The 27541-nt window shown below is 40.5% G+C and overlaps 1 protein-coding gene across 1 annotated transcript in view; it reads left to right on the plus strand.

Moving 5' to 3' along the window:
* Positions 1-27541, plus strand: part of MCU (mitochondrial calcium uniporter) — a 153952-nt gene that overhangs the window by 99773 nt on the left and 26638 nt on the right. The window lies entirely within an intron of this gene.

A 27541-nucleotide genomic window follows, 5' to 3' on the forward strand; every position in this document is an offset into this window, starting at 1 on the left:
ACCTGAAATCTTGGTGAAGGAAAAATACCTGTCCAATCCAGAGGTAGTTTTAGAAAAATGCAGTCTGCTAAGTTTACTTTTCCAACAGAAAGAATGCAAAACAAATATATATTGTCAGTATTTTGGGTTCTTTTCCCTGTCTCCCTTCCTTTCATTTCCCATATCTTCACTAAATAAAAGGGATGTTTAATTTTTTTGAAAGGAAAGTTAAACGTTGGCATAGCCAAAATTTGACCATCTCATTTCTTTGCAACTGATTTTTCACAAGTCTCTGTACTTTTTCTAAATCAATGACCTCTCTTTTGCCCTTTGTATGTAACTCTATGACACATCAATGTGCATAAATGATAAAGGTGAAGAAATGGATGACTCAATCCTGGAGATACTCTTTCCATATGTTCTGTCATACAACTCTATCTCCCCTACCCTTCCTCTACAAATTCAGATGCAGTTTGGGCTGTTGCCTGGTATCTTTTGCTGTTTCATATTTAGGAGCCCTCACTTGCAGTCCAACTTCTCATTTCACTTAATGACAGCTGGGGGAGGGGGCCAAACTTGCAGGGATCAAGATTTTTCCCTGATCTTGCTTTTAAGATCAGTATTCCTTCTCCATTCTCTTTAAGGTCAGATAACAATCTGTTTGCTACTATTAGAAAACGGCTTCCTCTGTTTAGTAGGGCATTTTTAGCACTAGTGCAGGTATGAACATAATTTCAGACCAGTGTATATTTCTCTCTCTGGTTTGACAAGAGTATTCACATGATTTTTCATGGCAAATCAGGATTAAATGTGTGACATCGTTGGAGTATCGAGGAGGAGGCTGGGTGGGTGAGTGAAGAGCAGTCTTTGTATATCTAGATCTTATTGATGAATATAAATTACTTGGGTTTTTTTTACTTTAGTTTTTTCTAGTCTGTTTTTGTTTACCTCAGTCATGCATTGAAGTTCCTCTCCTAGAAATTTAATCTGATATCAACCTGCATTGACATCTTTGGATGAAAATGTACTATGAAACCACAAATAACTGCACTGATATTAACACTTCACAAAGTATTACTTGTCTACACTTGAAAATTATTTCATGTTAAGGTAGGGTGTGAATTTAAGTGCAATGGCTATTCTGGAATAGTTCCCCGTGTTGAAGTGTCCACATGGAGAGCTGTTTAGCAATAGCTATTTCAGTTAATTTCTTGTGTAGACAAGCAGCTAATTAGCTTCAGTATGAGTGAAAATTTTGATGCATAGCATGCAGTAGTGATCTTAAAGATAAACTTTCCTCAGTAAGTATTAATTTAAAATACCTTAATCGTATTTAATCAGGTAGTGAAGCACTTACTTACATTTGGCTCAGATACAATTAGAAAATTTATTTACATGATTTAAAAACACTGGGCTATTTTCACTTGAGATACTGATTAGTCGTATTTTCTCTTTTGTCCATTAGCTAAGAAACTAGTGAGGTTTGCAGCACCATGGCCTATTTTTCCTTGGTCTTAATGCTCTAAAGAGATTATGGTGGTTGTCCCCTCTGTGGTAGGAAGGAGCAGTGGACTATTGTGACAAAAAGTAAGGCCAGTTAATGAAAATGGATGGTTACAAAAGCCTGTAGTTTAGCCCAGGGATAACTCGCTGTACATATTTCTTTAATTTAGTAATACACAGCAGGATGTGCTGTATTGATAACTAAATGTAGACGGTCAGTAGCACAAATTAGGAACTTGGGAATGCGAGTAATGGGTATAGGTTTCTGTCCTATGGTAAATCTGATTTAGCAAATTAGGGTTATTAAAATTTTAAGACTGTGTGCCTTCTGTCTGTGGAATGTGAAAGCTTAACATGAGGTAAAATCCTTCATTGCAATATCAGCAGGCAGCCTGCCTGCCATGGACTCTTAACTTGTAAGGGAAAATGACCTACTGCCGGAGCATATACAGCTAATTAATGTATGGTAGTGGGAAAGGGAACAGTTCAAAAATTCCAGTAACTCATGATCTGGTGTCTGCTCCTGACAACAGCAGCCTTGATTGTGGAACATTTTTTTTCTTGGCATTAGAATATTCTTCAAAGTATTGTGTGTTATGCAAAGATGATCAGGTAAGGCTGCAGGCCACCCTGCCAAGCTTTCTTCCCAACTTTGAGCATGCTACCTGATTACCATTGTAACTTAGAAATTCTAGAATAAAACATGCTGTAAAATCAAATTTATATTTTCATCACAACAGTGTCCTGGAGCACAGGGACAGGTTCCAAGATTCACAGCTCTGATATATGGATTCAGAAGCAGATTCCAGCATGAGTTCAGTTAGGTCAGAGGCTTGCATGGTGTCCGGTCCTATTATTCTATAAAGTTCATTGATGTGAATCTCTACTTCCTCTCACATAGGTCTTCTACTCTCCCAAGACAGGGGCTTATGTGACAGAGTTGCAGCTGAGCCCCATCTCTGGCGTTGGGTTGGAATAGCTTAAATAGCTTCTCACCTTTTAGCTCCATTCTGTTTCTTTTTAGACACGCTAACAGTAACTTTATCACGAAGTTTAAACTGAAATCCAGATCAGATGAGAAAATGCCAGGAGCACTCCACCTCAATGTGATTTAAGGAATACTTTTGCATGTGCACAAATGCCTCTCTGCTCTTCTATCTGCTGCTTCTCCCATGAAACCAAACTTCCTTTTTTAATTGTTAGCTCCTCAGTAGTAATTCAGGGCAAGTTTTAAATATGCAGGTCTGCAATACAGTGGTTGGATTCTTGTTGAGAAGCATTTTAAAATTGACTTTGATAACTACTGGATCACAACTATAGAAGATACTAAACTTCCTTTATTTTAGAATATTCATCCTTTTGGTTGCATTATGAGGTTAAATAATAAAATGTTAGGTCAATAATGCCAGCTGACTCAACTGCATGAAGCTTGTGAATCGGTGGTATAATCCAGCCATATATCACTTTTTATATTTTTAGGATTGGGTTTATCCTGAGAAGCATGTGAAAACTAGTAGACTTCACTTATACATACTGTTTAAAAGCTCTCTGCATAAAAATCTGGATATGTTCTCTTGAATCTTTCAGTGTGTGATGACACTGATGTTAGGTAAGTGTAGTTAAGAGATGCTGACTGATCACATCTAAAAGAGGAGTATCCCCATTGATTAAAAAATCATTTTTTACATTTAGACAGAGGTACTACCTGCCTTCAATTAAGAGACTGCATTTCTGAATGAGGATGTACATGTATTTCTTCAGTTGGGTATTAAGTTTTTAAAGAGACTGTAGGAAAGGAATATTGCTTTCAGAAGAAAAAAGCCCAGTAGACCTACTGCTGCTTTCTGTGTAGAAGGAGGTCAGTGTGACTTTTCAGTGTGTGCTTTTCCTTAAATTATACTATGAACTGATCTGCTGGTTCAAACTCAAGAATCCTCTCTCTCTCTCATCCATTAAATCAATGAAGAAAATGCGTCATATGTAATGGGAACTACAGAGGGCTCATGTTCCAGTTGTCCCAAAGCCCAGACTGCCTGCTTCAAAGCGCCACTTAAAAAATTGCTTATTGTCAAAACTTTGTGCAATCTGGACCAACAGGTGAAATAAAATACTCCAGTCTTCAGTACCATCATTTAGTGGATTCTGCTAGCTGCTCACTGGATTCACTATATGCAATTCTGGATAAAGAATCTTCACCCTGTGGGAAAAGAGAAAAGCATTGCATAAATCAACAGTCAAGCTGCATTAATCCAAAAAGCTTGCCCCCCAAAAAAACAAAAAACCCAACCCACCATCACATACACTTGTCTTCTTTCAACCCTGCTTTATGTACTTGATGATACAGTAACAGTGCATGTATTTAAAGGGATGCGCTATTGAAGTGAATTGTAGCACTTTAACTTGCCCTAGCAAACAAGTGACTATTTCTTCTCTTCAGACAGTTGAGAGCTATGCAGAAGGGTTTGTTTTATAGCTACAGTGGATGAAGATGAAAAAGCTCAAGTGAGATTTTCTTTGCTGGCTGTTCCACCTCATTTAACAGTTGCTGCTAAACTGTGTGCCAGATTGCTGGCACATTCATATCTACATTTGACTGCCCTATTAAGGTGAATATTTGTTGCAGTGACCGATGAAATGTTGAATTGTTTGGTTGGGGTGGGTTGGTAGGTTGGTTGTCAAACTCAACAGAGAGGATATTTTGTTTGCTGGAATTGCTTAGCAGAATTGTGTAACTTTACAATCACACCAGGCAATCTACTTCCAAGATTTCGCGTATTCTGAAGCTCAGAATTTGGTTACCTTGCAGCATTCAAAGCCCTTCTAAAAGTTAGTTGGAAAAGAGTTTAGTTTTTATGGTGATGGTTTTGTTTCTAAAATATAAACCATGTTGCATAACTATATAATTATGCACTACATCGTTGGGGATCCTTCTGAAGACAGACATTCTACTGCTTTATGCAGTAGTTGGAGTGGTCTCACTCAGGTATACTTTTGCTGTGAAATGGAGCTTATTAACTTTCAGCAAAGAACAGACTTACATAAAGAACTTACAGTAAGATAACCTGATTTAAAGGTGATCTAAAGTTTTATGCCCATTTCTGCTTTGGGGCAAGAAAAATTATTTATGGAGTAAAAGAAGGCTAATCAGTGTTTCAAGGATAACTGAGATTCACTGGTGTATATGAAATGAGTTTGTGGGTTTGATCTGATGTTCGTTAAGGGATACCTACCACAGTGAATCACCACTGCAAATAAAACCAGTTGGCACTCTGGCGTTTTCTGTAAAAAGTGTAGGACTAGTCAGGCACATCTGCGGAAGAGCATTCATTAACAGCTTTACAGTATTTATCAGTTTTATGACTGACAGACTTCATTCTGCCAGGATGGTCAGTCCAGATCTTTATTTAAATGATTTTTAAAAGAGGATATAAAAATTCCTATATTTAGACTATGTAAAAGCTCAAGAATAGTTCTCTGGTTCTTCTCAAATGTGATGACAATGTTAAGCCTCCCTAAACCTGTACAAACGATCCCTGTTTTTGTAGGGGTGGTCAATAATGGTCAATTGTAGTAATTATAGACTTCTCTATCTGAGTGGGCATATGCATGCAGTTTTTTTAAACAGAAAATACTTCTAGAAGGGAGATTATTTTTCTGCTTTTCTTTGTTTCAACGTTTAATGCACTTTTGCAAAGTTAGGGAAAACCGCTTTCATTTTATGTTCACGTGACTTAGCCTGAGATCCTATGAAATTAGGTTTCAGACTAGCAGCCATGTTAGTCTGTATCCTAAAAAGAAAAGGAGTACTGTGGCACCTTAGAGATTAACAGATTTATTAGAGCATAAGCTTTCGTGAGGTACAGCTCACTTCATCGGATGCATACAGTGGAAAATATAGTGTGGAGATTTTATATACACAGAGAACATGAAACAATGGGTGTTACCATACAAACTGTAACGAGTGATCAGGAAAGGTGAGCTACTACCAGCAGGAGAGCGAGGGGGAGGGAACCTTTAGTAGTGATAATCAAGGTGGGCCATTTCGAGCACTTTACAAGAACAGTAGGATGGGAAATAGTTTTACTTTGTGTAATGACACATCTACTCCTAGTCTTTATTCAAGCCTAAGTTAATTGTATCCAGTTCGCAAATTAATTCCAATTCAGCAGTCTCTCGTTAGGGTTTGTTTTTGAAGTTTTTTTGTTGAATTGCCACTTTTAGGTCTGTAATCGAGTGACCAAAGAGATTGAAGTGTTCTCCAACTGGTTTTTGAATGTTATAATTCTTGACGTCTGATTTGTGTCCATTTATTCTTTTACGTAGAGACTGTTCAGTTTGACCAATGTACATGGCAGAGGGGCATTGCTGGCACATGACGGCATATATCACATTGGTAGATGTGCAGGTGAACGAGCCTCTGATAGTGTGGCTGATGTGATTAGTCCCTGTGATGGTGTCCCCTGAATAGATATGTGGACACAGTTGGCAACAGGCTTTGTTGCAAGGATAGGTTCCTGGGTTAGTGTTTTTGTTGTGTGGTGTATAGTTGCTGGTGAGTATTTGCTGCAGGTTGGGGGGCTGTCTGTAAGCAAGGACTGGCCTGTCTCCCGAGATCTGTGAGAGTGATGGGTCATCTTTCAGGATAGGTTGTAGATCCTTGATGATGTGTTGGAGAGGTTTTAGTTGGGGGCTGAAGGTGATGGCTAGTGGCGTTCTGTTATTTTTTTTGTTGGGCCTGTCCTGTAGTAGGTGTCTTCTGGGTACCCTTCTGGCTCTCTGTCTTCCTTCACTTCCACAGGTGGGTATTGTAGTTGTAAGAATGCTTGATAGAGATCTTGTAGGTGTTTGTCTCTGTCTGAGGGGTTGGAGCAAATGCGGTTGTATCGTAGAGCTTGGCTGTAGACAGTGGATCGTGTGGTGTGGTCTGGATGAAAGCTGGAGGCATGTAGGTAGGAATAGCGGTCAGTAGGTTTCTGGCATAGGGTGGTGGTCATGTGACCATCGCTTATTAGCACCGTAGTGTCCAGGAAGTGGATCTCTTGTGTGGACTGGTCCAGGCTGAGGTCGATGGTGGGATGGAAATTGTTGAAATCATGGTGGAATTCCTCAAGGGCTTCTTTTCCATGGGTCCAGATGATGAAGAGGTCATCAATGTAGCACAAGTAGAGTAGGGGCGTTAGGGGACGAGAGCTGAGGAAGCGTTGTTCTAAGTCAGCGATAAAAATGTTGGCATACTGTGGGGCCATGCGGGTACCCATAGCAGTGCTGCTGATTTGAAGGTATACATTGTCCCCAAATGTGAAATAGTTATGGGTGAGGACAAAGTTCAGCCACCAGTTTGCCATGACATTATCAGGGATACCGTTCCTGATGGCTTGTCCATCTTTGTGTGGAATGTTGGTGTAGAGGGCCTCTACATCCATAGTGGCTAGGATGGTGTATTCAGGATGGATTGTAGTTTCCTCAGGAGTCAGTGGTGTCTTGAAGATAGCTGGGAGTGTTGGTAGCGTAGGGCCTGAGGAGGGAGTCTACATAGCCAGACAATCCTGCTGTCAGGTCGGAGAACACTTCATAGATTCATAGATACTAAGGTCAGAAGGGACCATTATGATCATCTAGTCTGACCTCCTGCACAACACAAACCACAGAATTTCACCCACCACTCCTGCGAAAAACCTCTCACCTATGTCTGAGCTATTGAAGTCCTCAAATCGTGGTTTAAAGACTTCAAGGAGCAGAGAATCGTCCAGGAAGTGACCCGTGCCCCATGCTGCAGAGGAAGGCGAGAAATCTCCAGGGCCTCTTCCAGTCTGCCCTGGAGGAAAATTCTTTCCTGACCCCAAATATGGCAATCAGCTAAACCCTAAGCACATGGGCAAGATTCACCAGCCAGATACTACAGAAAATTCGTTCCTGGGTAACTCAGATCCCACCCCATCGATCTCTTAGGTAGCTCGATTACACATCTAAAAGTGGCAGTTCTTTCCAATGTGCTGGGGAGTGCTCACTGCTCAACTCCTGGCTCTGCCACAGGCCCTGCCCCCACTCTACCCCTTCCTGCCCCCTCCCTTGAGCCTGCAGTGCCCTTGCTCCTTCTCTTCCCACCCCCCTCACCCCCGAGCTTCCTGCATGCCTTGAAACAGCTGATTGGGGAGGTGTGGGGAGGGAGTGGGAGGCACTGATCGGCTGCTGGTGGGTGGGAGGTGCTGGGAGTGGGATGGGGGAGCTGATGCAGGGGTGGGGCTGGTGACATATTACTGTGGCTCTTTGGCAATGTAAATCGGTAAATTCTGGCTTCTTCTCAGGCTCAGGTTGGCCACCCCTGACTTAAACACAATCTCGATTTTTCTTGTTAATGCAGTAAACATACAAGGCAGTGTTTCAAAGTTGAGGCTGATGTAGCCTAACATAGTTTCTTGGAATTTGTCTTGGGAAGTCCTAGCTTTAAACATTGCTACCTTGTTTTCAACATTACTGTAATTTTTATTTAATTACAAATAGCTGATAGTCTTGCAGTAAATCGTTCTGACCGTTACATACCATCATGTTGCTAGTTCTCCTGTGGCTATCGAAAAGAGTTGTGTCTCAAACAAATGATCTAACAGCAGTGGAACATGGAGCTCAGTGATTTGTAGGCTTGTCCCTTTTGGCCAGTGGGGGCTGGGTATATTTCATATCAGTTTAATGATTATCTCTGAATGATCTAGCAATACAGTTGATAAGTTCTAGAAGGCTGTAGCTATCCAGAATGACAGATGACCTAGAACTGGGCTCTTTTGCAAAGAGGAGTGATTGGGTGAATACTTTCCTAGACATCTCCCTCCCTGGATGAGACTTTTCCCACAAGTAGTGAACAATATTCATGACCAAGGTCAAACCTTTGAGAGATACAGAACTAAGTACCAGATGGAAGCACAAGTGAAGGCAGTTTTTCCCGAGAAAAACAAAGCTCAGCCCCAAAATGCACAGTAAATGCACACTGCCTTCTTCGGGAAGCCTACTGCAAGATCTCTCTCAGCCCTCTCATGTTTTCACTGGCAAATCTACAAAAAAGATGCTGATACCCAAGGAAAAAGGAAGTCTTCCCATAGACCTTATTGTAAAATTATACATCCTCCTAACAATCTTGTTTCATCTCCTATTCAGGAGGATGAAGGTCTACGTAAGGCTCTGGTCACCAGAAAACAGGAGACCCTATCAATGATCTGAAACAATAACAAACAAAAACAAAACTACAAAAAGAAAAGGAGTACTTGTGGCACCTTAGAGACTAACCAATTTATTTGAGCATAAGCTTTCGTGAGCTACAGCTCACTTCATCGGATGCATACCGATGAAGTGAGCTGTAGCTCACGAAAGCTTATGCTCAAATAAATTGGTGAGTCTCTAAGGTGCCACAAGTACTCCTTTTCTTTTTGAGAATACAGACTAACACGGCTGTTACTCTGAAAACTATAAAAATAAATTCTTGTTCAAGTTACAGCAGTAGAACCTGTCCCTCCCCATGAAACAGCAGTAGTAGATGAAAGTTTGTCATCACAGAAATTCTCAGACTTGCTCTGATGTTCCATGGGGAGCTATTAGCTCACATGAGGCTATTTTTGTCTTGTTTCCCATGGTCAGATCACATTGAGGGGGTAAGATAAACCAGGCATAAACTAAGCAGGATTTTTTCAAACATTTGCAATTATGGTCCACAGGCCAGATTTACAAAGGTACTTAGGTACCAAAAAATGCGTACTGGGATTTACTAAAGCACCGAAGCAAGTTAGGCCCCTACCTACTATTGAAGAATTCCCCCTGATACAAGATTGCAATAGGCCAAGTTTCCCTGCCCCTGGGGTTCATAGAAGTCTGTAACTGTAGCTGCGGCCTGGCCTATATCAACCCTCTACACTTGAATCTGATCAATTCAGCTTAGTTTTGCTATCTACCAAATAAAGGAACCTGAGTGACGAAATCTGGAGTCAAACTTGGCTTTTTTAGGTTCCAGAGAACTGGACGAAGTGTTCTTCCAGAGCTGGACAAGGTGTTCTAGATAAGTCAAGTGGAAAGGCCTCAGAGGGAGTCCCAGTAGTGGGACTGCCCATGCAGCAATTTGTTTGCAGGGCAAAATGTAATAGTGGAAAACGTGTTTGTTTCTTTGTGTTGTTTTTTTTTTAAAGCTTTTTTACATACAATTTAACTGGTGGTAACAAGGAGAGTTAAAATCCTATGACTTGGCAGCTCTCCGTGGATCCGGTGCTTTCATCTGTTGTTGAGAACCACTGAATGAAGTCATAAATGATGGTGAAACTCTGTAATTTAACCTGTTACAGAATTCTAACATCTGTTGCTATAGCTACACATCTTAAATCAAAAATCAATTCTGTTGTCCAGTAAGAAAAAGTGAAGTTCACAGATCTCAAAGTAAGGTGTAAATTACCAGTAAATCCTTTGGAATGTAAAAACAATGTTTTTATTTTAAAAAAAAATTATTCTGATCTCTAATGATCAACAGTTTCCGGTTCTTTGTTGCTAAGATTTCTTATTTTTAGTAATGGAAAATGGCTAGTCGAGTGTACCATACTAAATGAGATCTAATATATTCCTTTGGCATACAATTTGTTTTGTACTATCCAATAATTCTTGACATTAATAGATCCAGTACTGGTACTGAGATATTTACAAAAGCTACAGAGAAGCTAAGTGACCTTTTACTATTCATTTATCAATGTGTGCAGTTCCTATTTCAAGGCAAATGAAATAACTAGTAGTGAAAAAGGAGTGTTGTATACAATAAATCTACAAGTCTAGGGACTCAGCTGGGTATGACCTTGTGTTGGATGCATGTGGTAACTCTGAAAGATATTTCAGTAGTTCAGAAACTTGGTGGAATGGTATGCACTGGAACAGGGATTAGACTAGTGCAGTCACCAATACACTATTATAAGTATCTTTTTGTTAACAGGATGTTGGTTTCTTTTAGATTTTGACCTTTCCATGAAGGACTGTCATGTCATCTCAATGACTGAGTGATATTGCTAATGCTCTACCTTCAATAATACTCTGCCTGTATAAAAAATATTTTAAAAATTAGTATCTCTCTCAACTTTGAAGGGTAGAGTAGGTCTTCTTTCTGACTGGTTCAAATATGGTTATCTGCATCATGCTGTGGTTCAGCACTAAAACACTTGCTGTATCTCTTTCTTTACTACGTGTGGGCCCTTCCTTGGTAAAGTATCAGTCTGTGGCTAGTACTCATTTAGAATGTGATGTGAAATACGGCTCTCCTGACTGCAATACTTAATTCACTGTGTCAGCAACTCTTCAAACAAATGGAATTCCTGGCAAATGCCTTCAACGGTTGTGAATGTTTGAATACAAGGTTTTCTATTTATGTCCCGCACCCCTGACATCCATTATGGCAGTGATCCATTGAGGCAAGCAGTGACTGTCAATACACATTATGATTTGTGATGGTTCTATTTGCAAAGAGTGGACGAGACCAGAGGTTTCAAAAATGTTAGTAGTGAGACCATCTAATGAATTACTTTCCTGGTTGTTGCTTGCTGACCAGGACCTGTCACTACCACGTAATAAGGACTAGTAGATTAAAAATAAATTCTTCATCTTCGCTCTTCGACACATCAGAATGAATCTCCCCACTTGCTTCCTCATAGGATCAATTTTCCTTCCCCAGTTAAAAAAAAAATTCACGTTGCCGCCATTTACATAATTAATTCCCCACAAATTACAATAAAGTCATTCCAATTGTAACACAATTTTGGTTTGCAACCCACAATTAAAATCAATTCATCCCACAGTTTTTCACAAATCAAGGTCCCTTAACCCTCCTCTCCACTGAAACTCTTCTACAGTCTCACACTTAGAATAAATTCCATCCCCACCCCCCTTGCAACCTATTTCTACTCTTAACCATTGACCTTTCAGACACTGTCCTTTCCCCCACCTTCAGCCCCTTTCTGATTCCAAGTCCAGCCTCTTTCTTTTGCCTCAGCCCCATGCCCCTATGCTTCTTCCTCCTCTTTGTTCCCCCACCTCCTAATACTCCCATGCCAGTCAAAGCTGGGGGTCCTCCAACTTGTATTAGTTTGTCCATCTTCTCCTCCAGTGATGAGTACAGCTTCTCATGATGACTTATGGATCCCTATGGCTGCGCTCCTGACCTGGGGATCGGCAGCTTCATTTTATGCATATGAATCTGTTGCACGTGTTCTTTGTTCACCAAATAGTCTCTAGATCTGTTCCGTTGTTATCAAACTTGTGTACAGTTTCACTCACTGATTGAGGTGAATTTCATATGCGTTACACTGTGTGGATTAGAAGGAAGTCTAATAACCTTAACTACTTTCTCTCACCAAAATAATTTATCTAGGTAGAATGTTTCCATTAGAACTGGTTGGAAATTCTCCAATGGATCATCTTTCCACTTTAGAATGCAGATTGGTCGAACATTCAGAAGGTTAGCAACACATGGTTCAATTTTGACTAAGATTTGATGGAAACTAGGTAAGGTTGCTGGCAGTTCCACCCACCCACCATCAGCTCTGCAGCTTGCCTGGCTGACAGCCTAGGAACTTTACCCAAGCTCCTAGGCTTCTTTACCCGGGGGAGGGAGTGGAAGCAGAGAACTCCGTGAGCTGTTTTTGCCTGTGGGTACCTCCCCCGACGCTCCCATTGGCTGCGCTTCCCCGTTCCCTGCCAATGGGAGCTTCAGGGGAGGTAACCACAGGCAAGAACAGCTCTCAGAGTTCTCTGCCCTCCCGGTCTGGGCCGCAGGGACAGGGTGCTCACCGCTTCCCAGAGTGGTGTGGAGCCCTCAGCACCACGGGGTTGGCAAATCCGTAGGCCGGATCCAAATCCCTGAGGGGCCGGATCCGGCCTGGGGCCGTAGTTTGCCCACCCCGGCCTAGAGGTAGGCTGGGGCCGCAGGGAGCTTGCCTGGCCGCAGGAAAGAACCCCGTGGGCCGTGTGTTTGAGACCCCTGTTCTACATCCATGTTGGCCAGGATGGTGTTTTCAGGAAGATCACCAGTGCATTGTAGTTTCCTCAGGAAGTCGGTGGTGTCTCAAAGATAACTAGGAGTGCTGGTAGCGTAGGGCCTGAGGGGAGAATCCAAATAGCCAGATAATCCTACTGTAAGAGTGCTGTTCCCTGAGATGATGGGGTGTCCAGGGTTTCCAGGTTTATGGATCTTGGGTAGCAGATAGAATACCCCTGGTTGGGGATCTGGCGGTGTGTCCATGTAGATTTGTTCCCATGCTGTAGCAGGGAGTTTCTTGAGCAGCTGGTGTAGTTTCTTTTGGTGGCACTCAGTGGGATCAGAGGATAGTGGCCTGTAGAATGTGGTGTTGGAGAGTTGCCTGGCAGCCTCCTGTTCATAATCTGACCTGTTCATTGACTACAGCACCTCCTTTGTCAGCCCCTTTGATTATAATGTCAGAGTTGTTTCTGAGGCTGTGGATGGCGTTGCGTTCTGTACTGCTATGGTTATGGGGCAAGTGATGCTGTTTGTTCACAGTTTCAGCCTGTGCATGTCTGCGGAAGCACTCTATGTAGAAGTCCAGTCTGTTATTTTGACTGTCAGGAGGAGTCCATGAAGAATTCTTCTTGTAGTGTTGGTAGGAGGGTTCCTGTGGGTCCATACACTGTTCAGTGGTGTGCTGAAAATATTCCTTGAGTTGGAGACGACGAAAGTAGGCTTCCAGATCACCACAGAACTGTATCATGTTCGTGGGGGTGGTGGGGCAGAAAGAGAGTCCCCAAGATAGGACAGACTATTCTGCTGGGCTAAGTGTGTGGTTGGATAGATTAACAATATTGTTAGGTGAGTTGAGAGTACCACTGTTGTAGCTCCCTGTGGCATGTAGGAGTTTAGACAATTTACTGTCCTTTTTCCACTATAGAGAAGTGAAGCGTGCATTGTAAATGTCTTGTCTCCTTTTTGTAAAGTCCAGCCACGCGGAAGCCACTAGCTACTTAAGTACCTACTTTTGCCTATCTAAAAGATAGGGTGTGGTGGGTGTTGTGTAGAATGAAGTGAAATGCACTAATGAAACTGCACTGTACCACATGTGTTAATCCAATGCAAAAGAAAAGAGCTATTTTCTATTACTTTAATGGAATAAGGTCACATATATGTAATTAAATAATACTATTTGTATTAGAAATTTCAGTACTCTTCATGGTAACAAGTGTTATAAACTGTCATTGTTTTTGCTAAAGGAAGTTTATTTCTTGGATAGATACAACTGTTAATTTTGTAACTTAATGCTTTCTAAAGTTATTTATAAATCCTAGAAAGAGGATAATTTACAACTTCAGGTAACTTGGAAGTTAGCTCTCCTGTTCAGGTTGCTAATGGCAATTCAGACGTACAGGTCTCCAATTACCTATCGTGCAACAATTTCAATGATGGTGGTTATCTTTAAGAATTATTTGCTGTTCAGTCTGACAATCATTTATACCATCTCTAGTAGTTTCAGTGCTCCTTTTTAAATGCTTCCCCCCGCCCCCCCCCCAGTGGTAAATTATTCTACCAGCTGTTCTGCAGAAGCTGAAATGAATCTCGCTTTTTTTTTTTTTAAAGTCATAACTTCAAGAACTCCCCTTTCACGGATTTTTTTTCAGTGGAAATAAGAGCTGTCTCTGTAAAATATCTCTCAACCTGGACATGTTCAGGACTTCTACTGAGCTCTAGCTAGGAACAGTTTATTGCTTTCTATCTTTTTAAAATGTGAACAATTTTTAGGCTATTAAATCATGAAGCAGGCATAGTTGGTTTTTTTATGGCTCCTGGGATTGTATGGATATATGGAGCTTTTTGTCTTTACATACTCAGATTTAATTTGGTATTTAGGATGGTGAGTAACATTATTACCTAATGGTAATCTGACCTGTGTGAAATGAGTTTGTAGTCTTAGTCCAGTTCCATGTTAGTTCATCGGCGGTAACCACGGTGGTTGTTGAGGCTTGGACTCGGGAGAGGTCATTTTGCACAGGTATGAAAACTGGAACTACCTTCTCGTTTTGAAGGTGGTTCTTCCCGATTATTGCATGTTCTTGGGGAAGTTTGCATCACTGCTGTTCATACTGTGCTGTTTCTTTAGATAAACAAAGAACATAACTCTACAGAACTGTCAACTTGGCACCTTTCACAAGTTATTATCTTAGCTTAAGAAGATGACAAAATTGCATGGAGCTGACATTTGTTGAGCAAGCTGTCTTTCCCAAAATCACTTCATTTAAAGCAGCCAAGTTTAAGATTCTGATAGCAGAATGTAGAATGGAAACACTGGCCCACCTTGAAGCACTCGGTTACCTACATTGCTGCTTAAAGTGGGTTTGATCTGGTTTAAGTTGCTAGGATTTTGGCATTTTATTCATTTTTAAGTGACCGATAGAACATGAATATGTTGCTATTCAGACCTGTTGCGAAAGCCTCGTTGTAAAGGAGGAAAATATGAAGTGCTATAGAATAAAATCTGGTGAACTACTGTGGAATGCATATACATCTGATGTGTGGCCTATAAGTAGTAATTTGAGGTATCCAAAGTAGGCTTTTCATAGCCCCAAGGACTGTAAAATGTTAATTTGGTCTCTCTTCACATATCAGAACTTTCTTTGTGATTCCCTGCCATAGTCAAAAAGTTGTGCCATGGTTTCCAGTGGAAACCTTTTTCAGGTGGTTAGAAGTATAAATTCACTGCAAATATTTGCAATGACCTTTTTAGTAATTTTTTTAGAAGCAAAATAATTTAAACGTTGTGCCCATGATTTCAGTTCGTGTAGGTTTTATTTCAGAGTGAGTTAGAAAAAGTAGGTTTAGCATTAAGCCATTTCTTTTGTTAACTGAAATCATTATAAATGAAACCAAGTGCTTTTAACACTTCAAAAAACAAATTATACTTAAAGCTGACCACTCTGCAGAGAAAAAGAAGCTTAAGTGGCTGCTGCCTACATCTATTAAGTACCTTCTTGGACAACTGCTAAAATACGCATGCGCACACACACACACCCATCTGCTTTTCTTGGTAGTTTGACAGAATATCTTTATACAGTGAGTTAAAGTATGTTTAGATAAATGTGTATATATGACTAAAGATGAGCTTTGACTACCAGTATTTTTATACACAGGCAGATGTCCAGTCCCACTTCAGCTTTTGTTCTAAGGCAAGGGAAAGACCAGAAATGACAGAAATAAACAAATAGCACTAATCAGAACTTGACCTCAGTCCACCCATGCAGCTTTGTGAGATGTCGTCTGAGGCCTAAGGAAATAGCTTACTAGGGCATGCTGTCTCTTCTCCCATGGAGCTTACTCTTGACACACTATTAGGTTTGGCCTGAAAACAGTGTTGACCTCAGCTGAAATAATCCACTTGGATTATATCTGTTCCTGAAAAGCTATTGAGTAGCTACTACCTACTGCATCATATTCCATACATCTATGTAATATTGTATTCAGTTTTATAGTGCAGGAGCTCTGTCTTTGATTACTTCAAAATATTGAGCTTAAATAGTTCTGATTTGGTGACTGTACTATGAAGATAGATGCTGTTCCAGCCATTTATTCTTCTAAGAAATCAGTTAAATAGCAACCTTTTTCTCACCCTGGTGGAAATGAAGTTGTATAGAACTAGTGTTCTTCAGTGCAGTCCATTTGGTGGCCTACTTATTAGCAAATTGATTTCTAGTAGTAGCAGCAACATCCTCTCTTGGTTAGATTGTAAATCCAAAAGTTACATTCAATGGAGAGGGAAATTGAGATCTTATTGGGATAAAAAAAGTTGTTGTTTATACAACCACTTTATCTAAAGACATTAAATTACCCTTGTGTAAAATTGCTAGTGCATAGTTCTCCTGCAATATTTAATGCTTCATAGAGCATCTCTGTTCCAGAAGAACACTTGGGAGTTGTCAAGATTCCTTCCCCACTCTGAACTCTAGGGTACAGATGTGGGGACCTGAATGAAAGACCCCCGAAGCTTATTTTTACCAGCGTAGGTTAAAAAGTTCCTCAAGGTACAAACTTTGCCTTGTCCTTGAACCCTATGCTGCCACCACCAAGCATGTTAAACAAAGATCAGGGAAAGAGCCTACTTGGAGACTTCTTTCCCCACCACCTCCACCAAATATCCCCCCAAGGCCTACACCCCCTTTCCTGGGGAAGGCTTGATTAAAAATCCTCACCAATTTGCATAGGTGAACACAGACCCTTGGATCTTAAGAACAATGAAAAACCAGTCAGGATCTTAAAAAGAACTTTAATTAAAGAAAAAGTAAAAGAATCACCTCTGTAAAATCAGGATGGTAAATAACCTTACAAGGTAATCAGATTCAAAACACAGAGAATCCCTCTAGGCAAAACCTTCATTTACAAAAAGACACAAAACCAGGAATATACATTCCATTCAGCACAGCTTATTTACCAGCCATTTAAACAAAAGGAAATCTAACACATTTCTAGCTAGATTACTTACTAACAAGTTCTAATACTCCATTTCTGTTCTGTTCCCGGCAAAAGCATCACACAGACCCTTTGTTCCCCACCCCTCCAGCTTTGAAAGTATCTTGTCTCCTCATTGGTCATTTTGGTCAAGTGCCAGCGAGGTTATCTTAGCTTCTTAACCCTTTACACGTAAAAGGGTTTTGCCTCTGGCCAGGAAGGATTTTATAGTTCTGTATACAGAAAGGTGGTTACCTTTCCCTTTATATTTATGACAGGAGAGCTGAGGGCAAGACCAGTTAAATAGTCCATATGTTCACAAAGTTTCTAGAGGTGTCTGTAATTTGAGAAGTAAAATAAATCCAGTAATGCTGACTGCTATAAATCCATAGCATTTTCTTCTCTTGCAGACTCACTATCTGTAATTTTTAAAATTGCTGTCTGGGGAGGAGTGTGATGTTACTTATAACCCACCACTGGGTTGCTAAATATTCCATACTTGGAGGAAAATGTACTGTGCTGCAATTCTACATATACCTAGATAACAGGGTCCGGATTACTGCTGTGTCCCTTTTATACAAGGAGTTAACTCCAGGTTCATTTCTCCTCCCCTTGCAAAGGAGCACTAGGGGAAAATGTAAGATCTGTAGGGGAGAGAAGAAGGCCTGTGGGAAAGCTGACACCTGGGTACAGAGTGGGTGAACCTCAGGGGTGGGAGTAGGGGATGTTGCATATGGTACTTTCTTTATTATGTTGATAAAGATTTGCTCCTATTGAAAAATACTGTCTTTCACTTCTTTTTAATTTCTACAGACACCCACGCTCTCATATGTGCATCTAAAGTGAACAGTGGGTCAGCATTATTCGGTCTCTTCTATAATAGAAGAGGTGCGGATGGGGTGTGCAGAGAAACATCAGACACTTCACTTATGTAGAAATGGGGAAAGTGAAAGTTCATATACAAATTGAGTCTTTGCTCTCTAGCCCACTGTCTGATTAAATTGGATGCTTTTTGGTAGTTTTAAATCTTTATAGTATAAATCTTGGTTAGCAGTTTCTTATACTCTTCAATTGTTCTCTTAGGCATCCTGTGCTGCCTACAGAACTATGGCTCTGTAAACAGTTACATAAAGTTGTCAAGGAACAGAGGTAAAACAGAAGTCAGTAATGCAATATGTCCATATCGTGGCAAGTGTTTCTAGAGAAAAATATTTTCAGACATGCATTTCATGAGTCAAATGACAGATGCCTCCTTTCTGTTTTAACATATGTATAGGACCAGTGAAGGGTTTTTTAACTGTATAAACCTCATCTAGTAGATGAATGCTATGAATTGAAAGTGGAGAATGAAGATTTATTCCCTGAGCTGAATTTTCAAAACTTTATGAAGGAAAACTGGCCAATCCTAACCAGACCTGGGGATGGAATGTGATTAAGCTTTTTTTCTAGATAAGGAACCATACATCTATCTACAAAGGGATTTTCTTTGTACTTGAACAAACTATACTTAAAACGTGGCCTACTACTCACTTTTTTCATTTGTCTTCGAAGTACTGTAGTCTTTCCAGATTTAGAATCCTGAATTACTGAACTTCCCTTGGAGAGGGAGATTAATTGGAATCTCTAACAATTACCTAAGCAAAAGGGAAGGGGGAAAATAATCTTTAGCCTGGTAGTAATAGAAGGAAAAGGAATTGCCTGATGGAATCAGATGACTCTTGGTGACCCAGAAATAGGTTACCAAAGTTAACACACTAGTTATGGGGTGCTGGTTAACCGCAGCTGTCTTGTTCTCTCCCCTTTTATATATTATATCTCTTTTACAGCGCTTTTTAATAGCATTAAAGGTGGGTGGGTGTAGAATTATGGAAGTTACTTTAGCACTAGTGAAGACCAGAACTGGTGAAATTCTTGAAAGAGCTAAACTTGATCTGAGGATAAGGAGGAGACCGTATTCTCCATAATGAACACTCACATAAGTTGGTGAAACAAGTGATAGAAATACTGCCAACCCTGTGTGCTCAAAAATCATGAGTCAGGCCCACCCAAAGTGAAGAGACTGCTTTTTAAAGTATGATTTTTTTGAAGTGTTTTTATTTCCTTCCTGGTTTTTGAGCCTTCAGGTTAGACTCGGGTACTGTTTTCAAGCCTTTCTCTGCTACCACGAGGACTAGAGACTTACTTTAAAAACAAAACAAAATGAAGGCTGAGATTCTCACCTAATCACTAGATTCCAGGAGCTGGGTCTTTCTTTAAAAAGCCACCACACCAAATATTGAGACTTTCAATAACATTACAAGAGTTGACAATGCTGGAAATGTAAGGAAGTATTTCCTTGAACTTTTTTCCCCACTCTATTTCAGTCCTGGATCGAGGTAGAATGTGTTCAGCTTAGAAGTGTGGGTGCCTTCCCTGACATCCACCTCAGGCTTGGCCTGCACTAGGAATTTGTCTGTATAACTGCGCTGCTCACAGGTGTGGAAAATCCACACCCCTGAGCGACATAGTTATACCGACCTAATCCACAGCATAGACAGCGTTATGTCGATGGGAAGGCTTCTCCTGTTGACATAGCTACTGCGTCTAGGAGAAGTGGAATGCCTACGCCAACGGGAGAAGCTCTCCCGTTGACATAGGTAGCATCTTGACTAAGTCCTAGTCTACACTACAGAGTTAGGTCGATGCAAGGCACCTTACATTGATCTAACTCTGTAAGTGCCTACACTAAAATTTCACTCCCACCGATGTAACTCTCCCACAAAAACTCATAATTTGCTGATTGTTATTGTCTTGATAAAATGTGTGTGGCAACTTTGTATGACATTGCTGAGACATGCTCAAAGTTTAGAAGAGCAGGCACAAACCAGTTCCTCAGAGACCAAAGGCAAACTGACAACTCAGCCAGGTGTCAACAAAATCAAATGGACTGTCACCTGGTTGTGGCCATTCTTTGGCAGCAAGAAGGGTGTGAGTGAGAAATTTATATCTTGGCAATGGAAAAGCTGGAGGTTACTGTGTAAATAGACTGGCCGTCGTTGAATCCCAGCTGGAGATGAGGAACAGACACCCCAAATCACTCTCTCCCCTTGTCTCTACTCACTGCATTAACAACACTTAAAACAAAGGAAGCTTCATTGGACTGAGGGAGGGGTCCTGGCTGAAAGAAATCCAGCCAGACTATTGTGAGCATGTGGTGAGAGAACTTTTTGCTTTAAATTCACTTAGTTTAAGTTAGGTATTTGTTTGCATTTTTACCTTTTTTATTTCTTTGTAACCAATTCTGACTTTTAGGTCTCATTACTTGTGTAATCTCTTAAAAATGTATCTTTCTATAGTTAATACACTTGCTTGATTGTGTTATCTAAACCAGTGTGTTTGGATTGAAGTGTTTGGGAACTCATTTTGATATAACAAGATTTGTGCATATCATTTTCTATTAATGAAATGATGGACTTTGTCATCTTATATTGTCTAGAAGGAAAGAGCTGGGCAGTACAAGATGCACATTTCTGGGGACAAGTCTGGGACTTGGAATTTGCTGCTGTCCCTCTGCAATACAATGCAAGAGTGCTATAGCTAGCCACTCCTGAAGAATAGCTGGGAGTAAATTACAAGCTGGAGGCTTCATGAGCAGGCCAAGAGTGGCTGCTCTCACAGAAGAAGCAGTGTAAAAGGCACCCCAGATTGGAGAATTGAGGGGACACAGCTGTTCAGTAGTTGAGACTGTACCCTGGGGAATGTCACAAACACGCTTCCAGTTTTCGGAGATCCAAAAAACTGTTTGACTCTAGCTGGTCACTAGGATTTTCAATTTTGGTTGGACTTGTTCCTGGAGGTTTCATCACATGACCTAATCTTCAAAGATTAATCTTTAATTCTTAGACTCCAGGAGAATCCTGCAGGGTTGGCAACCCTACTGGTCACTCGGGTTACTTTATTAGGCATGTAACAGCATTTTGCACATGCAAGCCAGGCCCAGGCTCTTTAGACACAGAGTGATACCACAGTTCCAATTCATGTCACACACCCCACAGTTTATGTACATCTGCCCTAGCTACTAACATCTATTCCTGGTAAAGACCAATTGCTTTGCAGATTGCATAAGGATAGCATATCAATGTAGGGTGTTTCTGCCTACTTTACTATAAACATACCCACAATAGTTAGTTTAAATTTTGTTTCTACCTCCCTTGTTTACTGTAAACATATTCACAATAGTTAGTTGTTTCAGCAATTACTTGTTTGAGCATGTCTTGTTTTAACATAGGGTTGCTCATGTCAGCTATCCTAGCCCTATGGCACTGCATGGAGAATTTAATAAGGAACATGGGACAGCTGCTACCTTCCTTTTTCAAGGGGTTAAATGCTACCCCTACCTCCTCCTCCACCCCTTTTTCCTCGAATTTGCTTGTTACCTGTTTCTTTTATTAAAAAAGATAAGTGAAGGAAACACACTGACAGGGAAATACTTATAGCAGCCACCCACGGCTTAAGCTCTTCGTCGTATGTACATCTGCTAGGAAAGGAATGTAAGTGTGAGCTGAAGCTGCACACAGGTAATAGAATAGAGGTAAGATAATTAAGGGTAAGGGGATGGGAAGGGAATATACCAAAGGGTCTCTAATGTGTAGGGCTTATTCAACTACCTCAGACTGTAACCCCTATGTCTGTAAGGGAAGCTTCTTTTGCTGAGTAGAAACCAACCTCGAGATCATTCACACAGTCTGCTGCTTGGCATTTGAGGAAAAGATTTAATGCTTCCCCAGATATTATTGGCATTATTCCTTTGTGTCTGCCTTCCATGTCCTGGTAAAACGTAAGGATTTAAGAGACTTATTGCTGTTCAGACATGCCTCAGTTACCTTGACAGCCACTTTGGGCCTTTATCTGTTTGGAGGTCAAACACTAAAACATTTCTTCAGGGCACAACAGTCATTCAGTAGGTAGTTGAATGAGGGGAGGAAAGAACAGGAAGCTAGGCAAACAAGAAATGAGCTTAAGCCATTTGTTTAAATCTAAGTCTATTGGACTTCGTTGTGGGAAGCAGGAGCTGTGCGCAGTGAACAATGCAGCCTCTTGGGTGTGGTTTTCAGGTTGGTGAGAACACATGAATTGCAAGAGTGAGGTCTTCTCAACGGAGCATCTCTAATAGCACTGCTCCCAGACACTCAAATGGAGTAGGATACTTCTGTTACTCTGCAACCATGTAGGTGTAAGAGGGGCATGAATAAAACTCCCCCATTATGCCTCTTTTTTTCCTCTCCCACCCATTTTGCCCTAATGCGATCTGTTCAAAGAAAAATTAGCCCTTGTTAGCCAGGGAATGAAGGGTTATTAATCTTAAGTTTGATCTCTCATGTGGCTTTACAGTACAGAGCAGCATCCTTTAGGCTTGAATGTTACTCTCGTAACAATGAATGTTACGATATCAGGCTGCTGGTGTGCATTTTATTGGGTTGCAGACTTTTAAATATACACATAGTAGCCTAAATGTGTTAAAATACATAACTAGTTAAGATAATACTTTTACACTGTGAATGTCTGTAAAGATCGTGTTGGAAAATGTTTGAGGAAACCTGCCGTACAAAGTTATTTCTTGATGAAAATCTGGTAATGAAAGTAAAAATGTCAGTAATTGTACTCTCCAAAACAACTCTAAGGAGAAGTCCTGCGGGACAGCTAAGGATTCATGGGTTCAGAGAGGGAGCTAGGAGGGGAGAAGGAAGAAAAGATCTCTGAATGAAAGACTTCTCAGAAGCTTTAAAAAAAAAAAAAATAATAACAAAAGCTTAGATAATAGTGTGGAGTGGAACATATAGGAATAAATAGGACTTCTCATTCCAGGTGCAGCCAGATGTCCAAGCCAGAGGCTGAACAGAAGATGGACTAGACGACACCCTATTAGCAGTAGTTTTGTCATGTCCTAGAAATTCTAACCAGTAGCTTCTGAGGTAACCAGTGTCAGAGTCAACAAAGGGCATTCCGTTTTACACAGTGCAGAACTGGATAGGGAAGAAAAATGGCTGGAACTGTTGAAAAGACTAATTGGCTCAAATCTGATTTCAGGCTGGTACACATTTGACAGGGTTCCTTCTTAGGTTGCTGGCATGAACACTGCAGTGTGCACTCACTAATATTTTGAAGTTTTTAAAATATTTTGCATCATAAATAGTACAAGCTCTTGTTATTTTAAACCTTTTTTACATTCTCTTCCTCCTCAGAAAATATGTGCTGTCCTTTCACATTGTGATTCAGGAGTTCTAATCACCTAGTCTGAAGCTTGGTTCTCAAATGTTACTAGATTAGTTTGCAGCTGGGAAACTTTCAGGATTCTCAGTGAGCATATTTTTGTGTAATAACGTCAATTTAAAAGAAACTCATATTTCTTTGTCACTTAATCTTGGTCCCTGGTTTAAATCAAGTTCCAGACATTAGTAACCAAAAATCACTACTGTCAGGATACTTATGCTAGCCTAGGTGAAATAGTTGGTAGTGGTTTCCATCCAGTTTGTAGTAGACAGTTTTCCACAACACACAAACCACTTTACCAATTAATAGCTGTATAGACAGTGGTTTGAAGTCGTGCCTTGGGCTGGAGGTTGGAGTCTGAAGCCCACCCATAGGCTTCAAAGCCTGAGCCACAATTTTCAGTTTTTCAGCTATTTTTAGAGCATAGCACGAGTCCTCCTAGCCCAAGTATGTTGACCCAGGCTAGAGGCTCATTCCTGTTCAATCCAAAATGTTGTGTAGATATACCAACTGAGATGTGAAACACTAAACCCATTCTGGACAAGACAGAGAGGTGAAGGATTGAATGGACATGAAAAGCGAATTCATAGTTCTAGTCTCTCTTCATATTAAATGTATAGTAAATGTATGCCTCAGTGTGACCTTGGATATAATTATTGTGTATCACTTTACTAAAACTAGAGTTTTTGGCTATGAACGAAGTGTCCTCAAATAATTGATTGAGACATGTTCATTTCATGCTTCACTGATCTGCTCTTTTGGTCCAGAATTTCGTTGTTCTGCCATTTTTCCCTGTAAACCTGTTGAATAGCACACATTGGGGTGGAATGGGATGTCTGTTGACAATGCCTCATTATACTGAAGCCCAGTTCTGAATCTTGGGATGAATGTAAGTGATATGTGATTTTAACCTGGATGTTGATAAATTGAAGAGGGTTCAGAGAAGAGCTATGAGAATGATTAAAGGATTAGAAAATCTGCCTTTAGTGATAGACTCAGAGTTCAATCTATTTATCTTAATGAAGAAGAGGTTGAGATGATTTGATTAGTCTATAAATATCAACATAGGGAACACATATTTAATAATGGGCTCTTTAATCTAACAGAGAAAGGTATAACACTATCCAATTCCACTCAGAAGCTAAAGCTAGACAAATTCAGACTGGAAATAAGGGGTCAGTTACTCTTATGGTTAAAAATCAACCATTGAAACAACTTACCAAGCTTCTTGTTGGAGTCTGTCACTGACATATTAAATCAAGATTGGATATTTTCCCAAAAGATGCTCTAGGAATGATTTTGGGGAAATTCTCTGGCCTGTGTTACACAAGAGGTCAGAATGGATGATCACAGTTGTCCCTTTTGTCCCGAACCAAATTCTTTCCATAGGGTTACTGAAAACCTTGTTTCAAAACTAAATTGGTTCTGTTTGACTCAGAAATTACAAATCCTTCACTTCCTAAAGATGTGTAGGCGCAAAATAGATATGGGGCCTTGTCATCTGTGTTGTGTGAAAATGAGTGCTTGACCATCTTAGAATAATGATCAATGGTTAAACACCTTGCCTTATAACAGCCTTTTGGCACATACACAGCATAATTTCTTTCTTTTCCCTCTTCCTTTGTTTTGAAGAATATTTTGCATTAAAGTAGGAAAGTTTCTAGAGTGTCTCTGCATGCTGCATACTCGCCACCTAAACTTACAATCCTCCTAGAGCAGGGGTGGGCAAACATTTTTGCCTGAGGGACACATCGGGGTTCTGAAACTGTATGGACAGCTGGGTAGGGAAGGCTGTGCCTCCTCAAACAGTCTGGTCCCCGGCCCCTGACTGCCACCCTCAGAGCCCCCCACCCATCCAATCCCCCCTGGACTCGCTGCCCCTTATCATACCTCCCGCTCCCCGCCTCCTTACCTTGCCACTCAAAGCAGCAGGACTAGCAGCCGTGCTGCCCGGCCAGAGCCAGCCACGCCGCCCAGAGTGCTGGCGGCACAGCAAGCTGAGGCTGCGGGAGAGGGGGGACAGTGAGGGAGGGGCCGGGGGCTAGCCTTCCCGGCTGGGAGCTCAAGGGCTGGGTAGGACAGTCCTGCAGGCCGTAGTTTGCCCACCTCTGTCCTAGTGTAATATCTCCACAACTGCCACTTTTGACACTGTTTTGAGGGATAGTTGGCTTCATGGCATCACATCATACCAGGGCAGTGTGTGTGATTTAAAAAAAAGAACACTTGAATGATTATGACAATTATGTGGTAATGATAAAACAGGCCTTAAATGATTTTTGGGACTGTTTAAACAGCTGTCAGATTTAGGATTGTCCTGCAGGTAGTATGGTAATTCTCTATCTGATGTTTCTGCATAGAGATTGTAGCTTCAGAAAGGAGGGGAAAGGACTAGAAGTGTTAAGTTTAAAGGGTTTGCTGTTCTGCCTTGAAATAGAGTGAAACAAAAATGAAATATTGAGCAATGTCAGAACTGTCTTCAGAACACTTAATTTTTAAAAAATTCACAACTTTACAATCTGTGTGTGCCTGATGGCTGTTGGACTTTGTGTAGATTTAGAAGCATTAATGTAAGTAGTTAGTAATTTCAACTTCCTTCAAAAGGGTCTTAGTTTCTCTTGAACTAGGGACAACCGTATGTCATATTTACAGCCTTGTGTGTTTACATATGAATTGCACAGCTTTTGACAATTGGAATTCCCAGTGCAAATGCTAACACAGCCTTAGCTGTGTAACCGAAGTGCGGAGAGGGGAATACAACCATTTTCCAGGACATCTGGAGCTGTGACAGTTTGTTTCAAAGTAAATTGAACCATGTTCCTAACTCAGTGGGCGGGTTTTGCTTGGTAGCTCAAGCAGTGGACATTCAATATTCCTATTGGGATCCCAGAGTCAGATTAAATATCCAGATCTTCATTCCAAACCATCTTTTGCTTTTAGTCAGACTTGCTATTTTCAAATATTAAAGGGACACTGTAATTTTAAATTTGGCCCAAAATGTAGACTTTTGTAAAAGCAAGATTTTTCCAGCCCAATAGACATCTTTAAATTCATTTCTTTAAATTCAGACAGACTTTTAAAATGACCATTTCTCTTTTGTTCACCACCCAAACACAGCTCTGAGATGTTCAAAATGCAACTGACCCCAAGTTAGAGTGAAACTGACTTGCATTGATTTGCATTTTCAAATCTAAGAAAATAATGTAAATACAATATAAGTTGGATTGGATTTTTAGAATTTTCAATGTTTTCAGCAGGAGGGCATATTTCCCAGCCTAGAAACTGTGATATTGGGGTCCGGATTCAATTTGTACAACCGCTTTCAAAAGAAAAGTGGAAATTAAATTGCTGAGAAAGCAATTTTTATTCCATTGACATTCCCCTAACCCAATAGTTTTAAGTCCATTTGACAACTAGGTACAGCAATAACTAACACGCTTGTGTTCTTGATACAAAATTCTGATCAATGCAGAAATTGTCCAAAAAACACTTAAAGCAAGGCTCTTTCCTAAAGGTACACTTGTAATTTGAATATGGGCTTTGGAATATAAAAATAATTTGCAATTAAACATGGTCACAAACTGCTCAAAGATCTAACTGTACTAACTACTTAAATATATAGACTACTCCAACCTTGACGAATGCCATGTAGTTCATAAAACGGGGGGATTTGGAGGTTTGTGCTAGTGCTGTAATCTACCAGTAAGCATTTCATAAACACGTGTAGTGGGGTTATCCTAGAATACAATATTTCTGGAAACAAGTACTTAAATCAGCCTGACTCTAGCCTCTCCTCTACAAACTAGTGTACGTGGCTTACTGAGGATAAATAACGTCAATACATACAAAAGTAAGTTAATCCACTTCTGTACTTTTCTCCTGATTACTGCAAGGCAGTCTTTTTCAGCCCAGTGGTCTTGCCCCTTTGTCCCTGATTCTGGTAAGGTGGTTGTATACAAGCTTGCTTGTATGAAACATGCTAAATATTACCTTTTCCTCTGTTGTGTTGATTTATATACCCAAAGGACAAAATGAGATATGAAGAATTATAGGTTAGATCATTCTATTCACCCATTATGTTGCAGTTCCTTCTGTCTTTCCTAAGGTAAAGAGCAGTACAGGTTGATAACACTTGTGTTTTTTCTTGCCTGTGACTCTCTCAAATTTAATTTTCAAAAATTCAGTTTTAAGCTAAGGTGGCTGTTACGCCAAAAAACATTGATTTCTAAGCTGCCCCTTTAAAGTTTTCTCCAACTACACTATTTGGTGGGCAGAAACGATAAGAAGTGAACATGGCTGAGGGGGTAAATCCCTTCTGGATGACAGATGGCAACAAAAGATGCTGCTCTTGACAGATACCCC

The sequence above is a fragment of the Eretmochelys imbricata genome, chromosome 7, assembly GCF_965152235.1.
Source record: "Eretmochelys imbricata isolate rEreImb1 chromosome 7, rEreImb1.hap1, whole genome shotgun sequence".
NCBI classification, from domain to species: domain Eukaryota; kingdom Metazoa; phylum Chordata; order Testudines; family Cheloniidae; genus Eretmochelys; species Eretmochelys imbricata.